Raw genomic sequence first — 15,398 nt, 5'->3', positions numbered from 1 at the left:
AACTGAACTAGAACTGAACTAGAACTGAACTAGAATTGAACTAGAACTGAACTAGAACTGAACTAGAACTGAACTAGAACTGAACTTGAACTGAACTTGAACTGAACTTGAACTGAACTAGAACTGAACTAGAATTAAACTAGAACTGAATTACAACTGAACTAAAAATCAACTACAGCTGCACTAGAACAAGAAATGAACTAGAATTGACCTGAAGTAAATTAAAACTATAATTGAATATATTTCAATAGTGTATTTAAATAAATTATCCTTCCTTCCTTCCTTTCCATAACAGTTCTTAAAAATCTCTCCATAATAAAAGAAAGTTCAAAAGGTCATTGATACATCAAACATATTTACTATTTCCTTTGTCACTCAAATTCAATTTTCTTCAGTACAAAACTCCTTCAAACTTTAGAAAATCTTTAGAAATATATTTCCTAAGATATAAAACAGCATATTTTAAGCAGTTTTCTTTTAAATACTACTAGAAACAAACTGCTGCTACTGCCACTGACTGGGGGTGTGTGTGGTTTGGTTAAGGTTGAACTCAAGTGTTTTTTGTTATTTACTTACTTACACAAATTCTCTACAAATAACATTGAACAACTTATAAAAAAAAATACAACAAAATACAATATCTATACAAAATGAAAACAACAATAAATATGATATTATAATACAGCAAACGTCTTGGCAATAAAATTAATCAATAATATATTACGATTTCAAAAGTTGAAGACGTTTGTTTGGTCACTAACTCACTCACTTACTCAGCAGGAGTTGAAGAGTAGATGAAATAAAAAAACTTACCTAAAAAGAGAAGAAAATAGAAAAAATAGAAATTAGATAAAGTTTTTAGAAATTGTTTAGAAAATATAATTGATTTAAAGAAAGAAAATAATGAATAATTTTTATTTAATTTAAAAATATTATTTAAAATTTTAGTTAAAACTTCAATTAGATCCTCTAAGCTGTATATAATTAGGATTAATTAGCTGTCCTTTAGATCCCTTAATATGGCTGTATTTTTGTACAAAATTTCAATTCAATAGCTTTATTTTTGACCAAGTTATAAGCATTTTTCTTTTCGAGACTACTAGACGTATGATTGATATTAATTCAGAAGATATTTTACATAAATTAATGTAGAATTGAGAGTTTTAAAGGGAATTAAATGAAATTTTTATTTTAAATACTAAACACTATAGGCTTTCTTTAGCAATAAAATATTAATAAAAAATTTTGTGTAAATATTTTTAATAAATTTTTAAAAATTAAAAATAATTTTGAAAATTTTTTTAAAATTCGAAAAAATTTCTTTTGTTGTTCTAAAACGGTTAGAATGTTATAAAACGGTATAAAATGTTATAAGACGGTTTAATTTTTACACTTTTCTCTTGTCTCATTTGATTAATGATACATTTTTTAACACTCACATTGAAATATTTATTTTCTTAGACATGTAATGCATGACTTTTATGTTTTTTCTTCTTTTTTTACATTTTAAAAACGCTTGACCCAAATGCTAATATAGAAAGGTGTTAAGTAAGTAGTACTACATCATATTTTGTAACATGTTTCCTACAACTTATTCATTTATATTCAAGTGTTTACAAGTTATATTTGTTGTCACTATAAATTTGTTACTTAGAGAAGATTTTAAAACATGTTTCCCTTTTTTACATCTATCGTCTAACCCTTTTTAGAACATGTCATGTCATGTATTACTTTTATTTGTAACTTTTGTTACAAATTTACAAGAGGCAAATTTCTAGGAAAAAAAAAATAAACATAAAAAATAAAATAAGTAGCAAAAAGTGGATGGAATATAAAGAGAAAAAAAGATGGGGATTCAATTCATCTTGTGGTTAATATGCTTTTAGCAATAAATGAGGTGTGCAAATTTAAAATCTTATGAAATATAAGGATTTAAAGCCTACAAGGACAAAAAAGAAAATATAAATTGAAATTTATAAAAAACAGACAAAAAAACTAAAACTGCAATGTAAAAACTTATGACTTAAAACCCTTAAATACACAACTACTTATACATAAAAATTCTAATCAAAAGCTTTCTTATATTCAAGGTAATAGGTGTTTTTCTTAACAAAACTACTAGACGTATGATTAATATTAATTCCTTAGTAATTAAACTTAAATGCTTGTGTAGCCCAGACTAAAGCTAAAAATTAATTGAAATTTTTTAACAACAATCTAAAGACTATAAGCTTTTCATAGCCCTTAAATTTAAATTAAAATTATGGAAATTTATATTTTTGAAAAATTTTTTAAAATGGAAAATATTTGATTTTTTTTTTTTAAATAAAGTAAAAAATTTTTTAACATTTCCATCTGTCACTATTAATCTCCAAATAATTCTCTATTTGCAAATAAAATTCCCGTTTAATAGCTTTATTATATTTCAAGTTATAAACTTTTTTTAAAACTACTAGACGTATGATTAATATTAATTACTTAGTAATTAAACTTAAATGCTTGTATAGATCAGAGTTAAACTAGGAATTAAAGGAAATTTTTAAATAACAATCTTCGGACTATAAGCTTTTCAACGCCACTAAAGTTTAAGTAAAATTTCTGGAACTTCTATTTTAAAAGAATTTTTGAAAATTAAAAATTATTTCAATATATTTTTTTTTAATCCAATAAAACATTCTATAGCATTTCCTTGAATTACTCTTAACCTCTTTATATTTCTCTATTTGCATGTATAATTTCCACTTAATAGCTTTATTATATCTCAAGTTATAAACAATTTTCTTTATAAAAATACTAGACGAATGATTAATATTAATTCCTTAGTAATTTTACTTAAATGCTTGTGTAGCCCAAAGTTAAACTAGGAATTAAATGAAATTTTTAAACAACAATCTTCAGGCTATAGGCTTATCACCGCCTTTAAAGTTTAAGTAATATTTCTAGAACTTCTATTTTTGAAAAATTTTTGAATGTGAAAAATATTTATTTTTTTTTAAATCAAATAAAACATTTTTTAAACATTTCCATTGATTACTTCAATCTCTAAATATTTCTCTATTTGCATGTAGAATTTTCACTTAATAGCTTTATTATATTTCAAGTTATAGGTATTAATCTTTTTCAAACTACTAGACGTATGATTAATTATAATTTTTGAGTAATTTCCGTTAAACTGTTGTATAGGAAAAAGTTGTTATTGAAATTAATTAAAATTTAAAAAAAATCTTAAGACTATAAGCTTTTAATAACCCTTAAACTTTAAGTAAAATTTTTGGATTTTCTATTTTTAAAGAATTTTTGAAAATCAGAAATATTTGTAATTTTTTTTTTAAATTAATAAAAACCTATATAAGCTTTTAATAAAGAATTACAATCCTTTAATATTCCTTTATAGGTATACATTATTTCCTCTTCATATCTTTTTAGTAGCAAAAGTTATAAGCATTTTTCTGCTTAAAACTACTAGACGTATGATTAATATTAATTTATGAGTTATTCAAGTTAAATAGCTTTGTAGAGCCAATTATTAATGGCAATTAATTGAAAATTTAAACAAAAATTCTTAACCTTATAGACTTTTTAGGGGAATAGACAATTTATAATAATTTAATAAATTTCCATTTTTAAATAATTTTTGAAAATTAAAAAATATTTTTTGAAATTTTATAAAAATTTATTAAAATTCTAAATTGTTTATAAAATGTAAAAGTAACTAAGTTGTTATTTAACTACTTGCAAAAACTATTTGAAAACATCTTTTGAAAACATATGTTTTACAGCTATGACGTCTATATTTTGAAAACTTAAGAAGATATTGTTCTTAATTTATACTCTAAACTTAAGTTTTATTTTATTTGTTGTAAATTACTTTAGCAAAACAAATATTGTGTTTATGTTTTCTATGAACAATTCTCAAAAATATTTGCTTTTAATTTATCTTAAGTTATTTAAGGATTTTTTTTCATTTCATATTTTCAAAGAATTTTTTTTTTTTAGAAAATATTTTTTAAAAATTTTTTAAAGATTTTTACACAATAAACTACAACGTTTTAGTTTTAAAATCATAATCTTTAAAAATATTTTAGTTTATAACTAAATTTTTATGACTAAAAATTTATTAGTTAACAAGTTTTTGCATTTTACCCACTAAACGTATGATTAATATTAATTTGGAAGAAATTTTGTATAAATTTCTGTAAATGCCAAAGTTTAGCTAGGAATCAAATGAAATTTTTAGTAAATATAAAGAACAATATAAGCTCTTTAAGGAATTAAAGATCTTAGTGAAATTTAAAGAATTTATATTTTTAATAAATTTTTTAAAAAGAAAATTTTATATAAATCTTTTAATTTGTAGTAAATTTAAGAGAAATTATATTAAAATAGTTGTAGTGCAAGCAGTTATGTTTGAAATTACATGAAATTTTTAATACAAATTCTTAAGACCATAAGCTTGCTTTAGATTTAAAACTTTTGGAATTAGTATTTTTTAAGAATTTTTAAAAATAAAAAACAAATATTTTTTTTCTAAAATTAATAATTGAACTTTGAACTTTTGTTTAATTGTTTATTATTATTTATAAAATATTAAAGAATTTTTAAAGAAAATTTTATGTTTGTAGCTTTTAAATGTTGTAAGTTATAGAAATTTTTCTTAAAAGAACTACCAGACGTATGATTAATATTTAATTAAAAGAAAATTTTTGTTAAATTGTTTTAACTTCAAAAATTGTGGAGTTATTTAAAAAATTGTTGAACTATAAATACTTAAGAGTTTTAGTGTTTTTTAAAAATTTAAAATTTTAAAAATAGTTATTAAAATAATATTTTAAAAAATTTTTTGAAAAATTATAAAATATTTTTGAAAATTTGAAGTTCCTTTTTTTTGTTTTGTTTAAAATTTATTTTTCATAAAATATTTTTACAGATTTTTTTATTTAGTTTATTTGTGATTTGATTTGTTGTCTATTTCATTCACAAGAATTTTGTTAATTTTTTTTTTGCTTCTATTCATTTAAATTTAATTAATTTATATTGCTGTCTTTTGTTTTTGTTAAATCTCTAGATTTTAATTGTAAAAAAACCCTGTCAAATACACTTTCAGTGGCGTTTTTTTTTTCTTCCTTTCTATATCATTTGACACCTGCAAGTGATGGCAGCAATGTTATTAAAATAGCAAAAACTAATATATTGTTTTTTTGTTTTCATTAACACGCCATAAAAATATCACAATAAATTTAGAAAAATAAAAAAATATTGTAAAATATTAAATAAATATTTAGGTATTTGTTTTTTTCTTTCCTAAATATTCTTATTAATAAATTTATCATATGATCGATTAGTCATTCGAATGTTGGGGATTTCTTATGTCTTTTATATAAATTCTTTAAGCAAGATGAATATGTTTTCTATTTAAGAAAAAGTTTCATTTTTTTCAAAAATTTTGGTAAAAAAATAAAACGTACTTACTGCTGTTCATTCAAAAACAATAATTTCATTACAAACTTTTTCTTTTTTAGTTTTATACTAACAGCAGTTTTTAACATTTTCCTTCTTTTGCTACTAATGCACTTAAAAAAAAGTTGTATGGGGAATTGTAGCAAGCAGTAACAACAACACCCTCTTCCTCTCTTATACATTTCCTAAATAACAATTTCTTGTTATTTTTCACATACAGTGGAAACAGGTGTTGTTGATGTATTTGTTCTCACAACAATTTTCCAAATACGTTTTTTTCTTTTTCTTTTTTCTTTCCCCCCCCCAAAAAAAAAAAAAAAAAAAAATAAAAAACTAAAGCACTAGTATAATGTATAAATGCCAACCACATAATGTGTTTTAGCTTTAGGTCAATTGTTGCAACTGAAAAACATTAATTTAATAAAAAGTTTTACAAAAAAACTTTGTTACAAAAGTACAAAAATGACAAATTTCTTAAAATATTTAAAGAAAATTCTTTTAGAATTACCATTTTCTTTTAAAATTTTAACATAAATATAACTATTATTTTAATTTTTTTTTTAAATATTTAAACTTAAAACTTTTAAAGATTCAAAATTTTAAAATTTTCAAAAAAATTATTATTTTAAAATTTTTTTTAAAAATATTTAAACTCAAAACTTTAAGAGCATTTAAAAGGGAAAAGAAAGCTTCAAGTCTTATGTATGTTTAAGAAAAATTTCAGTTAATTACCATTAAAACTAAACCATGTACAACAATTTAATTAAAATTTGTCCTTAATTAATAATAATCATACGTCTTGTAGTTCCTTTAAGAAAAATTCCTATAACTTGTTATATTTTCAAACTACAAACATGAAATTTTAGTTAAAAATTCTTTAATATTTAATAAATATTTATAACAAATTAAACTAAAGTTACAAGCTTTTATTTAATTAAAAAAGTTTAAATAAATAAAATTTTCAAAATTTTCCAGTCTTTAGCTTTAGTTTGTTAGTTAGTTTGAAAAGATTATGTATACACATCAAATCCGAAGAAATACATCTAGGCCTCTATTGGGCCTGTTGTGCGCTCATTAACCAGTGCCACGGGTGGGAATCGGACCCACCGGAGGCCACAAGTCTACCGGAGGCCACAAGTCTTTAGCTTTAATAATTATCTTTAAGAAACCACTAGACGTATGATTGATATTAATTAAGAGGTAATTTTATTTAAAATGTAATTCTAGGAAAATTATTAATGGGATTTAACTAAAATTTTTACTGAAAAATTCTTAAGCCTTTAAGCTTTTTGTTTTTAATAAAAATTTATTAAATTTTAAAGTTTTATTATTTTTAAAAAATTTTTCGAATAAAAAAAATATTTTTAATTTTTTTTTTTTAATTTCCAAAAATTATTGTTTTTTAAGGTTTCTTGATGAAATGTTGTCTTTTTGTATAATTTAACTAAAAGAATGACAAATGTTATGCATTTTTATGAGAAATTTTTAAACAAAAACTTTCACCACCTGTTTTTTTATCTTCTCACCCTTTTTTCCATCATAAAACTCTTGCACAACAAAAGGAAATTACAAAACTTGTATAATATTTTAACCCAAAGTAAACAACATAAAGAAAAATACTTTATTTTAAAATATTACACGGTTTTAGTTCATTGACTTAAATGTTTCTATTACAACATCATAAGAGACACAAAATGTTATAATTTTCAATTTTCACAACAAAAAAAAAAAAAAAAGAAAAACATAAATGAAACTACTCCTCCAAACAAGTTTAAACTACAATTGTAAGTGATTTTTCTTTTGTACACATTTCCATTAACATATGTATGTATACCACACTAGCTGTGAGTGAGTTTTGGTCTCACTTGAATGTTGTCAATACAGGAAATTCATAGCACACAGCAGCTTTACGCACTTAAAAGATGTTTTCAGGTTGCGAAAAAACTGGAGTGGAAAATATCAAAACATAAACTACTTTTCCCAGTCATTTAAACAAAAACAAGTGAAAATTATATAAAATATAAAAAACGAAAAAATAAAGATTTCACTTATCTGTAACAACAACAGCAATATTACATAATATTTATAAAACTAAATTCAAAAGAAACTAACTTCCTAGAAAATAAAGAGAAAATTTTTTTTGTTTAAAACAAAATGTTTTTAAATTAGATTTTCTTTAACTATTAAATAATATTCATATTGCTTTATTTGTATACAAAATTTCAGCTTGATAACTTTGTTATATACAAAGTTATCAGCATTTTTCTTTTTTTTAAACCACTAGACGTATGATTAATATTAATTATTGAGAAATTTTAGTTAAAAGGATGTGTAGGCCAAAGTTAAATTAGCAATTAAATGAAATTTTAAAACAACAATCTTAAGGTTATAAGGTTTTCATAGCTTTTAATTTTTAAAAGTAGGAGGCGCTTACAGCCGAACGGCTCTTTATTTTAGATGAACTGGCCAAAAGCGTTTTTATAGGACAATGTATACTGGACACATTGAAAGGTTATAAACAATCATCGGATATGCCTGATGGAATACCAGACACACAATATGTCGGAAACTTTAAAAAGCTGATCCTAATGATAGAATGTCTTGGTCAAGCGGAAGATTAGAGAAAATACCAGTAGGAATCCGTTGTTACACGGATGGCTCTAAATTGGGGCTGGGATTCTATATTGAAGATCCAAAAGCAGAAATATAACACCGTTTACCAAATCATAGTTAGTTAGTTCGTTAGTTAGTTTGAGAGGAGGATGTATGCACATCAAATCCGAAGAAATACACCTTGGCCTCTATTGGGCCTGTTGTGCGCTCCTTAACCAGTGCCACGGGTGGGAATCGAACCCACAACCTCCGGTCTACCAGACTAGAAACACTAACCACTAACCTACCGGAGGCCAAATCATAACACAAGCTTCCAGGCAGAAGTACAAGCAATAACGGAATGCGTAAAATGCATTAAAATAAATATGGCGCCCACAGCGCCTAATATATTTACCAACAGCCAGAAAACAATTAGGGCTATATCAGGAGATAGAACTAAGTCTAAGGACGTATTGGATTGTAAGAAAGCTTTAACTGAATACTCTTCCAGAGGTTCACATCATATGGACACCAGCAGCCCACTCGGGTGTTGGTGGTAACGAAAGAGCGAATATAATAGCTTTAAAAGGGTAGGGAGCTCAAGGCAGTTAACCTGACAAACGCAAAACCATTCAAAGCAACAAAAGCTGAACTAAAGTATCCCATAAGATCTCTTGGAATAGTCATACAGTGGGTAGAACCACAAAAATCCCTGATGAGAGGAAGACGAAAAATTTCCTCAAAATGAGCAAGTCTGAAGTTGGTATAATAGTATGTATTCTCAGTGGACACACAGAATTATGAGCACATAGATTCAGACGTATACAGAGCAGTGAAACTGTCCTCTCCGCATGGCACTTTCTTTGCCACTGTCAGGCATTCGCCGATGTTATTCCGGAAATAACATTTCTGACTAACACTGATTGGAAGATTCTTAGGAATTACGTTCAGGTACAATAGCTCCGATTGCTGCCTAGGTGTATTTCTTCGGATTTGATGTAGTAGACATCCTCCTATAAACCTAACCTAATCTAAATAATATTCTTTATATTTCTATTTATACCCTACACCACTTTAGTGGGAAGGGTAAAGTATACCAATCGGTTTAGAATCATTTTCTGAGTCGATTAAGCTATGTCCGTCCGTCTGTCCGTCCGTCCATGTAAACCTTGTAATCAAACTACAGGCCGCAATTTAAATAGAGCTTTTAAACCTTTTAATCAAACTACAGGTTGAAATTTTGGAGATAATTCAATGAATTTTGGCACATGATCTTTTACTGTATACGAATCCTATAAAATATAAAAATTAAAAAACCCGCTAAATAAACCATACTAATTACATTGAAAAACCAACTCATCATGTTAATTTATTAAGCAAAATATAAATATTTTAAAATTTTAATTAAAAATTTACAAATTTTTTAGTTTATGCCATAGACAACAACAACAACAAATATAAACTACAAATATTTTAATTTGTTTATAGACACCCAATGATTTTGTGTTTATAATAATTTCCTCTTTATAAAAATGAAACAAGTCACTCAATTTCATAAACAGCAAACAACAAACAATCGTCACAACAACAAAAGTGTTTTTTGCAAAAGATAATTTTAACAAAAACTATTTTTAAATTTAAGCAAAAAAAAAACAAAATTTATTGATTTTATTCAAAAAAATTTACAATTAACATATAAAAAAACTTTATTAAATAATTTCTCAAAAAAAATGTATTCTCTCTCTTTTAAAACAGAAAATTTTGATTGCCAACAAAGGTCAATGCCAGTGTGAACAGTAGTAGTGGTAAGTGTTTTTTTTTTTCATTTTAAATTTCTCAATTGCCTGTAATGCATTTTTATGTTGTTTTTTCTAAAAGCGTGATTAAAAGCATCTGTTTAATATTTTCTATTAATTAAAAGCAAAGCAAAACACACACTTTATCTTGAAAATTGTGAGAAACATACATACTGCCTCAAGGTGCAATTGCATGGTTTTAAATGTCAGTTTTTATTAAATATATAGATAGTTTTAAGGTAAATTGAAATTGTTTGTAAAATAAAAACAAATAGAAATTAAGAAAATTTCATGAAATTAAAAAAAATTTCAAAATTATCAAAATATTTTTAAATTTCAAAAATTTTTTAAAAATAAAAATAAATAAAATTTCTTTGAATTTTGAAATAATTTAGAAAGCTTAAAGTGTTAAGTAAAATTGCTAAAAATTTCATTTTATTCCAAGAATTTTTTAACATTTTAAAGCAATTTGAATGTAATTCGCTCCAAATTAATATCAATCATACGTCTAGTGGGCTGTAGAAGGGAAATGTTAATAACTTTGTTATTTTTAAAGCTAGTGTTACACAATTTGGTAAAACTAAAGCTTAAAATAAAGGGATTATAAACAGCTTATGGGAGTAGAAAATAAAATTTTATTTGGTTTTTAAAAAATATTTTGAAAATAAATAATTTTTAAAATTTAGTTAAAAATAGAAATTATCTAAATTTTATTAAAAAAGTTTTGTAATTGTATATTATTTAAATGAAATTTTATGTTTAACAACAATTTAAAAAAAAAAAAAACTAACAAATTTTAAAATAAAATTAATTTCTAAAAATTTTCCAAAAATATTTTTTTAATTTCAAAAAATTTTTTAAAATAAAAATAAATAAAATTTCTTTAAATTCTTAAAAGCTTTAGAAAGCTTCAAGTGTGAAGTAAAATTGCTAAAAATTTCATTTTATTTTAAGAACTTTTTAACATTTTAGAGCAATTTGAATGTAATTTCCTCTAAATTAATATTAATCATACGTATAGTGGACTGTAGAAGGGAAATGTCAAAACTTTTTTATTTTTAAAGCTATTGTTACACAATTTGGTAAAACTAAAGCTTAAAATAAATGGATTATAAATAGCTTATGAGAGTAGAAAATAAAATTTTATTTAATTTTAAAACCAAATTTTATTTAATTGAAAACCAAAAATTTTCATTTTAAAATTATTTCCATAATTATGTTTTTCTTGCTTTAAAATGTTTCTTTTCTTTTTCTAGATTTTAAGCATAAATTTATGTTTTAATTAATAAACATTAAATGCCTAGTTTAATTTAATCATTAAGATGTAAACGTATTCGAAATCAAAGATTTTCCACTAAAAGTTGTTTCATTTCAATTTTTTTTTTTTGCAAAATAATATGAGTGTGTATGTTTTTTTTTACTCATTTAATTTTTAATGAGCTGTCTAGTTAAATGTTGTAGTTTTAGCTTGACGATATGATTAATTAATGTTTGATAAACTGTCACAAATTTTGCAAACAACTTAAAACGTAAGGTAAACGAACAATTTCCAATAACTAAAAAAAAACTTAATTAGGTGAAAAAAAGTTTTTTTTAGAAAAATAATTTTTTTTTTAAAAAATAGAATTAAAAGATATTTTAACAAATATTTATAAAAAGCTTAAAGCTTATAGTGTCTAGTATTTTTGTAAAAAATTTCAAAAATCTCTAGTTTTAACTTAAATATTTACAGAATTTTAAAGAAAGTTGAGTATGAATTAATATCAATCATACGTCTAGTAGGTTGTTAAAGAAAAATGCTTATAATTTGGTAAATAAAAAAGCTAATGAAAGAAAATTTCTTATGTAAATAGCTTAATATAAAAGAAGTTTTTGTTTTGTTTAGCTTTGATTAGTTTCTTATAATAAATCTGTATCGTTGCCATTTAAAACTTGTTGTAACAACAAACTTATCAACAAATGCATTAATTAATTGACTGCGTCAAGTGTAAATGGCAGAGAATGATGTTTCATCGCTTAGTTATTTAGTTGTTGTACAATTAAATTGTTTTTTTTTTGTTTCACTAACAAAATGTTGTGCAAGCGTATGTGTGTTTGGTTTTAAAATTTTTAATTGTAATTTTGCAATAGACACACAACTGCAATGACAGCGGTAGCAGCAAATAACACAAATAAATTTTTGCATTTAAATGACATGCTTAATTAACTAGACTGCAATTAGCATGATTAAAATAATCAACAATATTTTTGCCAGTTTTTTTTATAAAGTTTTTTGTTTTTTTTTTTTTTTGCTTCTTATTGCAAAATTATCGAATTTTAATTTCAAAACTAAAGAAATATTTAAAAATGTTTCTTTTTTTGTAATTAAATTATTTAATAGTTTTTTTTCGTTTTGTTGTTGTAGCCGCTGCTTGAAAACATTTTTAAAGCGAAAAAAAGCAAAAATGTTAAAGGTATTCAAGTGGAAAATCATTCAAGTCGAGTAAGATGGAAAAGCATTAGTGTGGAAATATTGTATATATGAATATATGGTATTTTTTGGGCTAACAAAAACAAATAAATTAAAATTTAAACAATAATGGAAAGTCAATTTAAAGTTAATTATTTTCAAAATTTTTTTAAAAATTATATAAAATTTCCCTTTCCAATACTCTAAGCTTCTTGTAATCTCCTTATTCTTAGCTTCATTTACACCAAATTGTGTGACAATAGCTTTAAAAATAACAAAGTTATTAACATTTCCTTTCCACAGCCCACTAGACGTATGATTGATATTAATTTGAAGGAAATTATATTAAAATTTCTGTAAAATGTTTAAAAAATCTTAGAAATAAATTGTTTTTTCAGCAATTTTAACTAACACTTTAAGCTTTCTTAAGCATTTTAAAAATTTTAAAAAATTTTATTTATTTCTATTTTTAAAAAAATTTTTGAAATTAAAAATATTTTTTTTCAAAATTTAGAAAAAAAAAATAAATTTTATTTTAAAATTTTTTAGTTTAAAAAATTGTTGTTTAACTTAAAATTTCATCTAAATAATACACAAATACACAACTTTATTAACAAATTTTTGAGAAGTACTATTTTTAAAAATTTTTGAAAAAAATTTAATTTTCAAAATTTTGTTTTCAAATTAAATAAAATTTTCTCTTCTAATATTCTTAGCTGCTTGTAATATACTTATTCTTAGCTTCATTTACACCAAATTGTGTAACAATAGCTTTAAAAATAACAATGTTATTAACATTTCCCTTTCACGACCCACTAGACGTATGATTAATATTAATTTAGAGGAAATTACATTAAAATTGCTTTAAAATGTTCAAAACTTTTTAGAATTAAATGAATTTTTTTAAGCAATTTTACTTAACACTTAAAGCTTTCTAAAGCATTTCAAAACTTAAAGAAACTTTATTTATTACTATTTTTAAAAATTTTTTGAAATTAAAAAAATATTTTTAAAAATTATTTAAATTTAATTTTTCTTTATAATTTATTATAATTTTTTAGTTTTTCTTATCAAATTTCTTATATAAAAGTTATGAAATAATTTTAGAGAATTTCCTTGATGGTGTATGTTTAATATTAATTAATAAAATATTCAACTAAAGCTGTTTTAATCTTATATAACATTGTGTGTTATTAAACTAAATCAATGTAATTTAATAATCAAATAACAAAGTTGTAAAAGATTTAAACTTTTGTAATAGAAATAATAAATTTACAAATTTATTTTAATAAATTAATAATTGACAAAGAGATTTGTTATTAGAAATTTAATCAAAATTATAAATTATTAAACAGGAATATAAAAACACATTTCCTCTGCCTACCTTCCCTTCCCCATCTTTCTTTTAAAATAATTTATAGCAAATAATTCAAGTTCAAACGACTGCCTGCCTACCTGCCTTACTGTCTACTTAGCCCAACAGTCTTATGTATAAATTTGCATGTTTTTAGGCAAATGTGCAATTACATTTAAAATTTTTGGATGATTCATATTAATTTATGACATTTTACATTCCTCCTACCGTTAAGTAGGCGTCAATGTAATTTGTCTTTTAAATATTTTCTTAAGAAAGATTAAGTCATTTAAAATTTATAGATAAAATGTATATGCTTTCTGCAAGTGGCCAATGAGAGCAAAACAACCCCAATGGCCAATAAATAAAAAGAACAAATTTTTAAATCAAAACTAAATAAATTAAAGGTAAAAGCAATTTACGTTCCATAACAAAAGGAGGGGGATTAAGACAGCAAAAAGAGTACAATTTGTTGTTAATATTTCATTCAAAATGAACATTAAGGCAAAAAACAAAAATCCAGAAAAACAAATTTTTTAAAATCTAAAAAAATTGAAAATTTTAAAATTTTATCAAAAACCAAGAAAACATATTTATAAAATTATAAAATTCTACAAAATATGTCCTAATATAAAGCTATCTAAATATAAAATTTCATCTTTCTAGCTTTTTTCATTAACAAGTTATAAGCATTTTTCTTATATAACCTACTAGACGTATGATTAATATTAATTCAAGAGTAAATTTAGTTAAATTGCTGTAACGTGAAAAGTTCTAAAAGGAATTTAATGAAATATTCTGTAAAATTTCTAAACAAAATAAGCTTTATGAAACAATTAAATAATAAGAAAAATTTATCTTTTAAATATTTTTAATAAATTTTTAAAATTAAAATTTAAATTAAATATTTTTTAATAAATTAAAATTTTTTGGCAAATTTATAAAAAAAAACAGTTTTTAATGCTTAATTTCATATAAAAATGACGGCATGTCGTTTTATCTTTCCTTACAATATCTATCATGTTCTTACAGCTGTTGCCTGCTGTCTCTAAAGGATATTAACAACAACTTCCAAATAAATTATAAATCTTTAAATAAAACAGAGAAAACAGCAACAAAATAATGTATCTCTTCATAGCCAAGAATATATTAAAAATAAAATACACACAATAGCAAACCATTACGAGGAACTGCAACTTATATCAGAAAGAAATAATAATAAACTTCAATAAGAATATTTATTAATAATTATTTTATAAAAAAACAGAAAAAAATCTAAAAAAAAAACAACATCTATCTTATTCTTAAACCAAAAACAAAAATCCAGAAATGCTTGTCTTAACAAGCAGGAGGTAAACGAAGGGGTTTGCTTTCATTGTTATTATAACGAAGCAAAACATGCAGCAATTTAAACAAAAAAAGAACAAATATTTTTTACACTTGACTGCAGATTTTTTATTAAGACTCATGTTAGCTTACATATTAATAATAAAAGAACAAAGAAACTAGTTGTTACACTACTCCCCTTATAAATCAAGCAATATATACTAAAGACTTTAAAAAATATAAAATTTAACTAGAACAAACGTTAAATCATTTTTAAGAGTATTTCTTAAAATTTTTAATTCAAAAAAGTATTTAACCAAAATCTATCTATCTATCTATCTATCTATCTATCTATCTATCTATCTATCTATCTATCTATCTATCTATCTATCTATCTATCTATCTATCTATCTATCTATCTATC

The 15,398-nt window shown here is 23.0% G+C and overlaps 1 protein-coding gene and 1 long non-coding RNA gene across 8 annotated transcripts in view; one reads left to right on the top strand and one right to left on the bottom strand.

Annotated features, from left to right (window-relative positions):
• Window positions 1-10,017, top strand: part of LOC124420546 — an 88,125-nt gene extending 78,108 nt beyond the window's left edge. The window contains exon 3 of the long non-coding RNA XR_006941264.1: window positions 9,805-10,017. This is a non-coding gene — a long non-coding RNA (uncharacterized LOC124420546). The remainder of the gene's footprint in view (window positions 1-9,804) is intronic.
• LOC111682864 (heterogeneous nuclear ribonucleoprotein L) overlaps window positions 1-15,398 on the bottom strand; it is a 117,227-nt gene that overhangs the window by 43,351 nt on the left and 58,478 nt on the right. The gene's annotated exons all lie outside the window — the stretch shown is intronic.

The sequence above is a fragment of the Lucilia cuprina genome, chromosome 6 (assembly GCF_022045245.1).
Source record: "Lucilia cuprina isolate Lc7/37 chromosome 6, ASM2204524v1, whole genome shotgun sequence".
In the NCBI taxonomy this organism is placed as follows: Eukaryota; Metazoa; Arthropoda; class Insecta; order Diptera; family Calliphoridae; genus Lucilia; species Lucilia cuprina.
The sequence above is the reverse complement of the archived record's forward strand: the minus strand, read 5'-3'. Positions and strand labels throughout refer to the sequence as shown.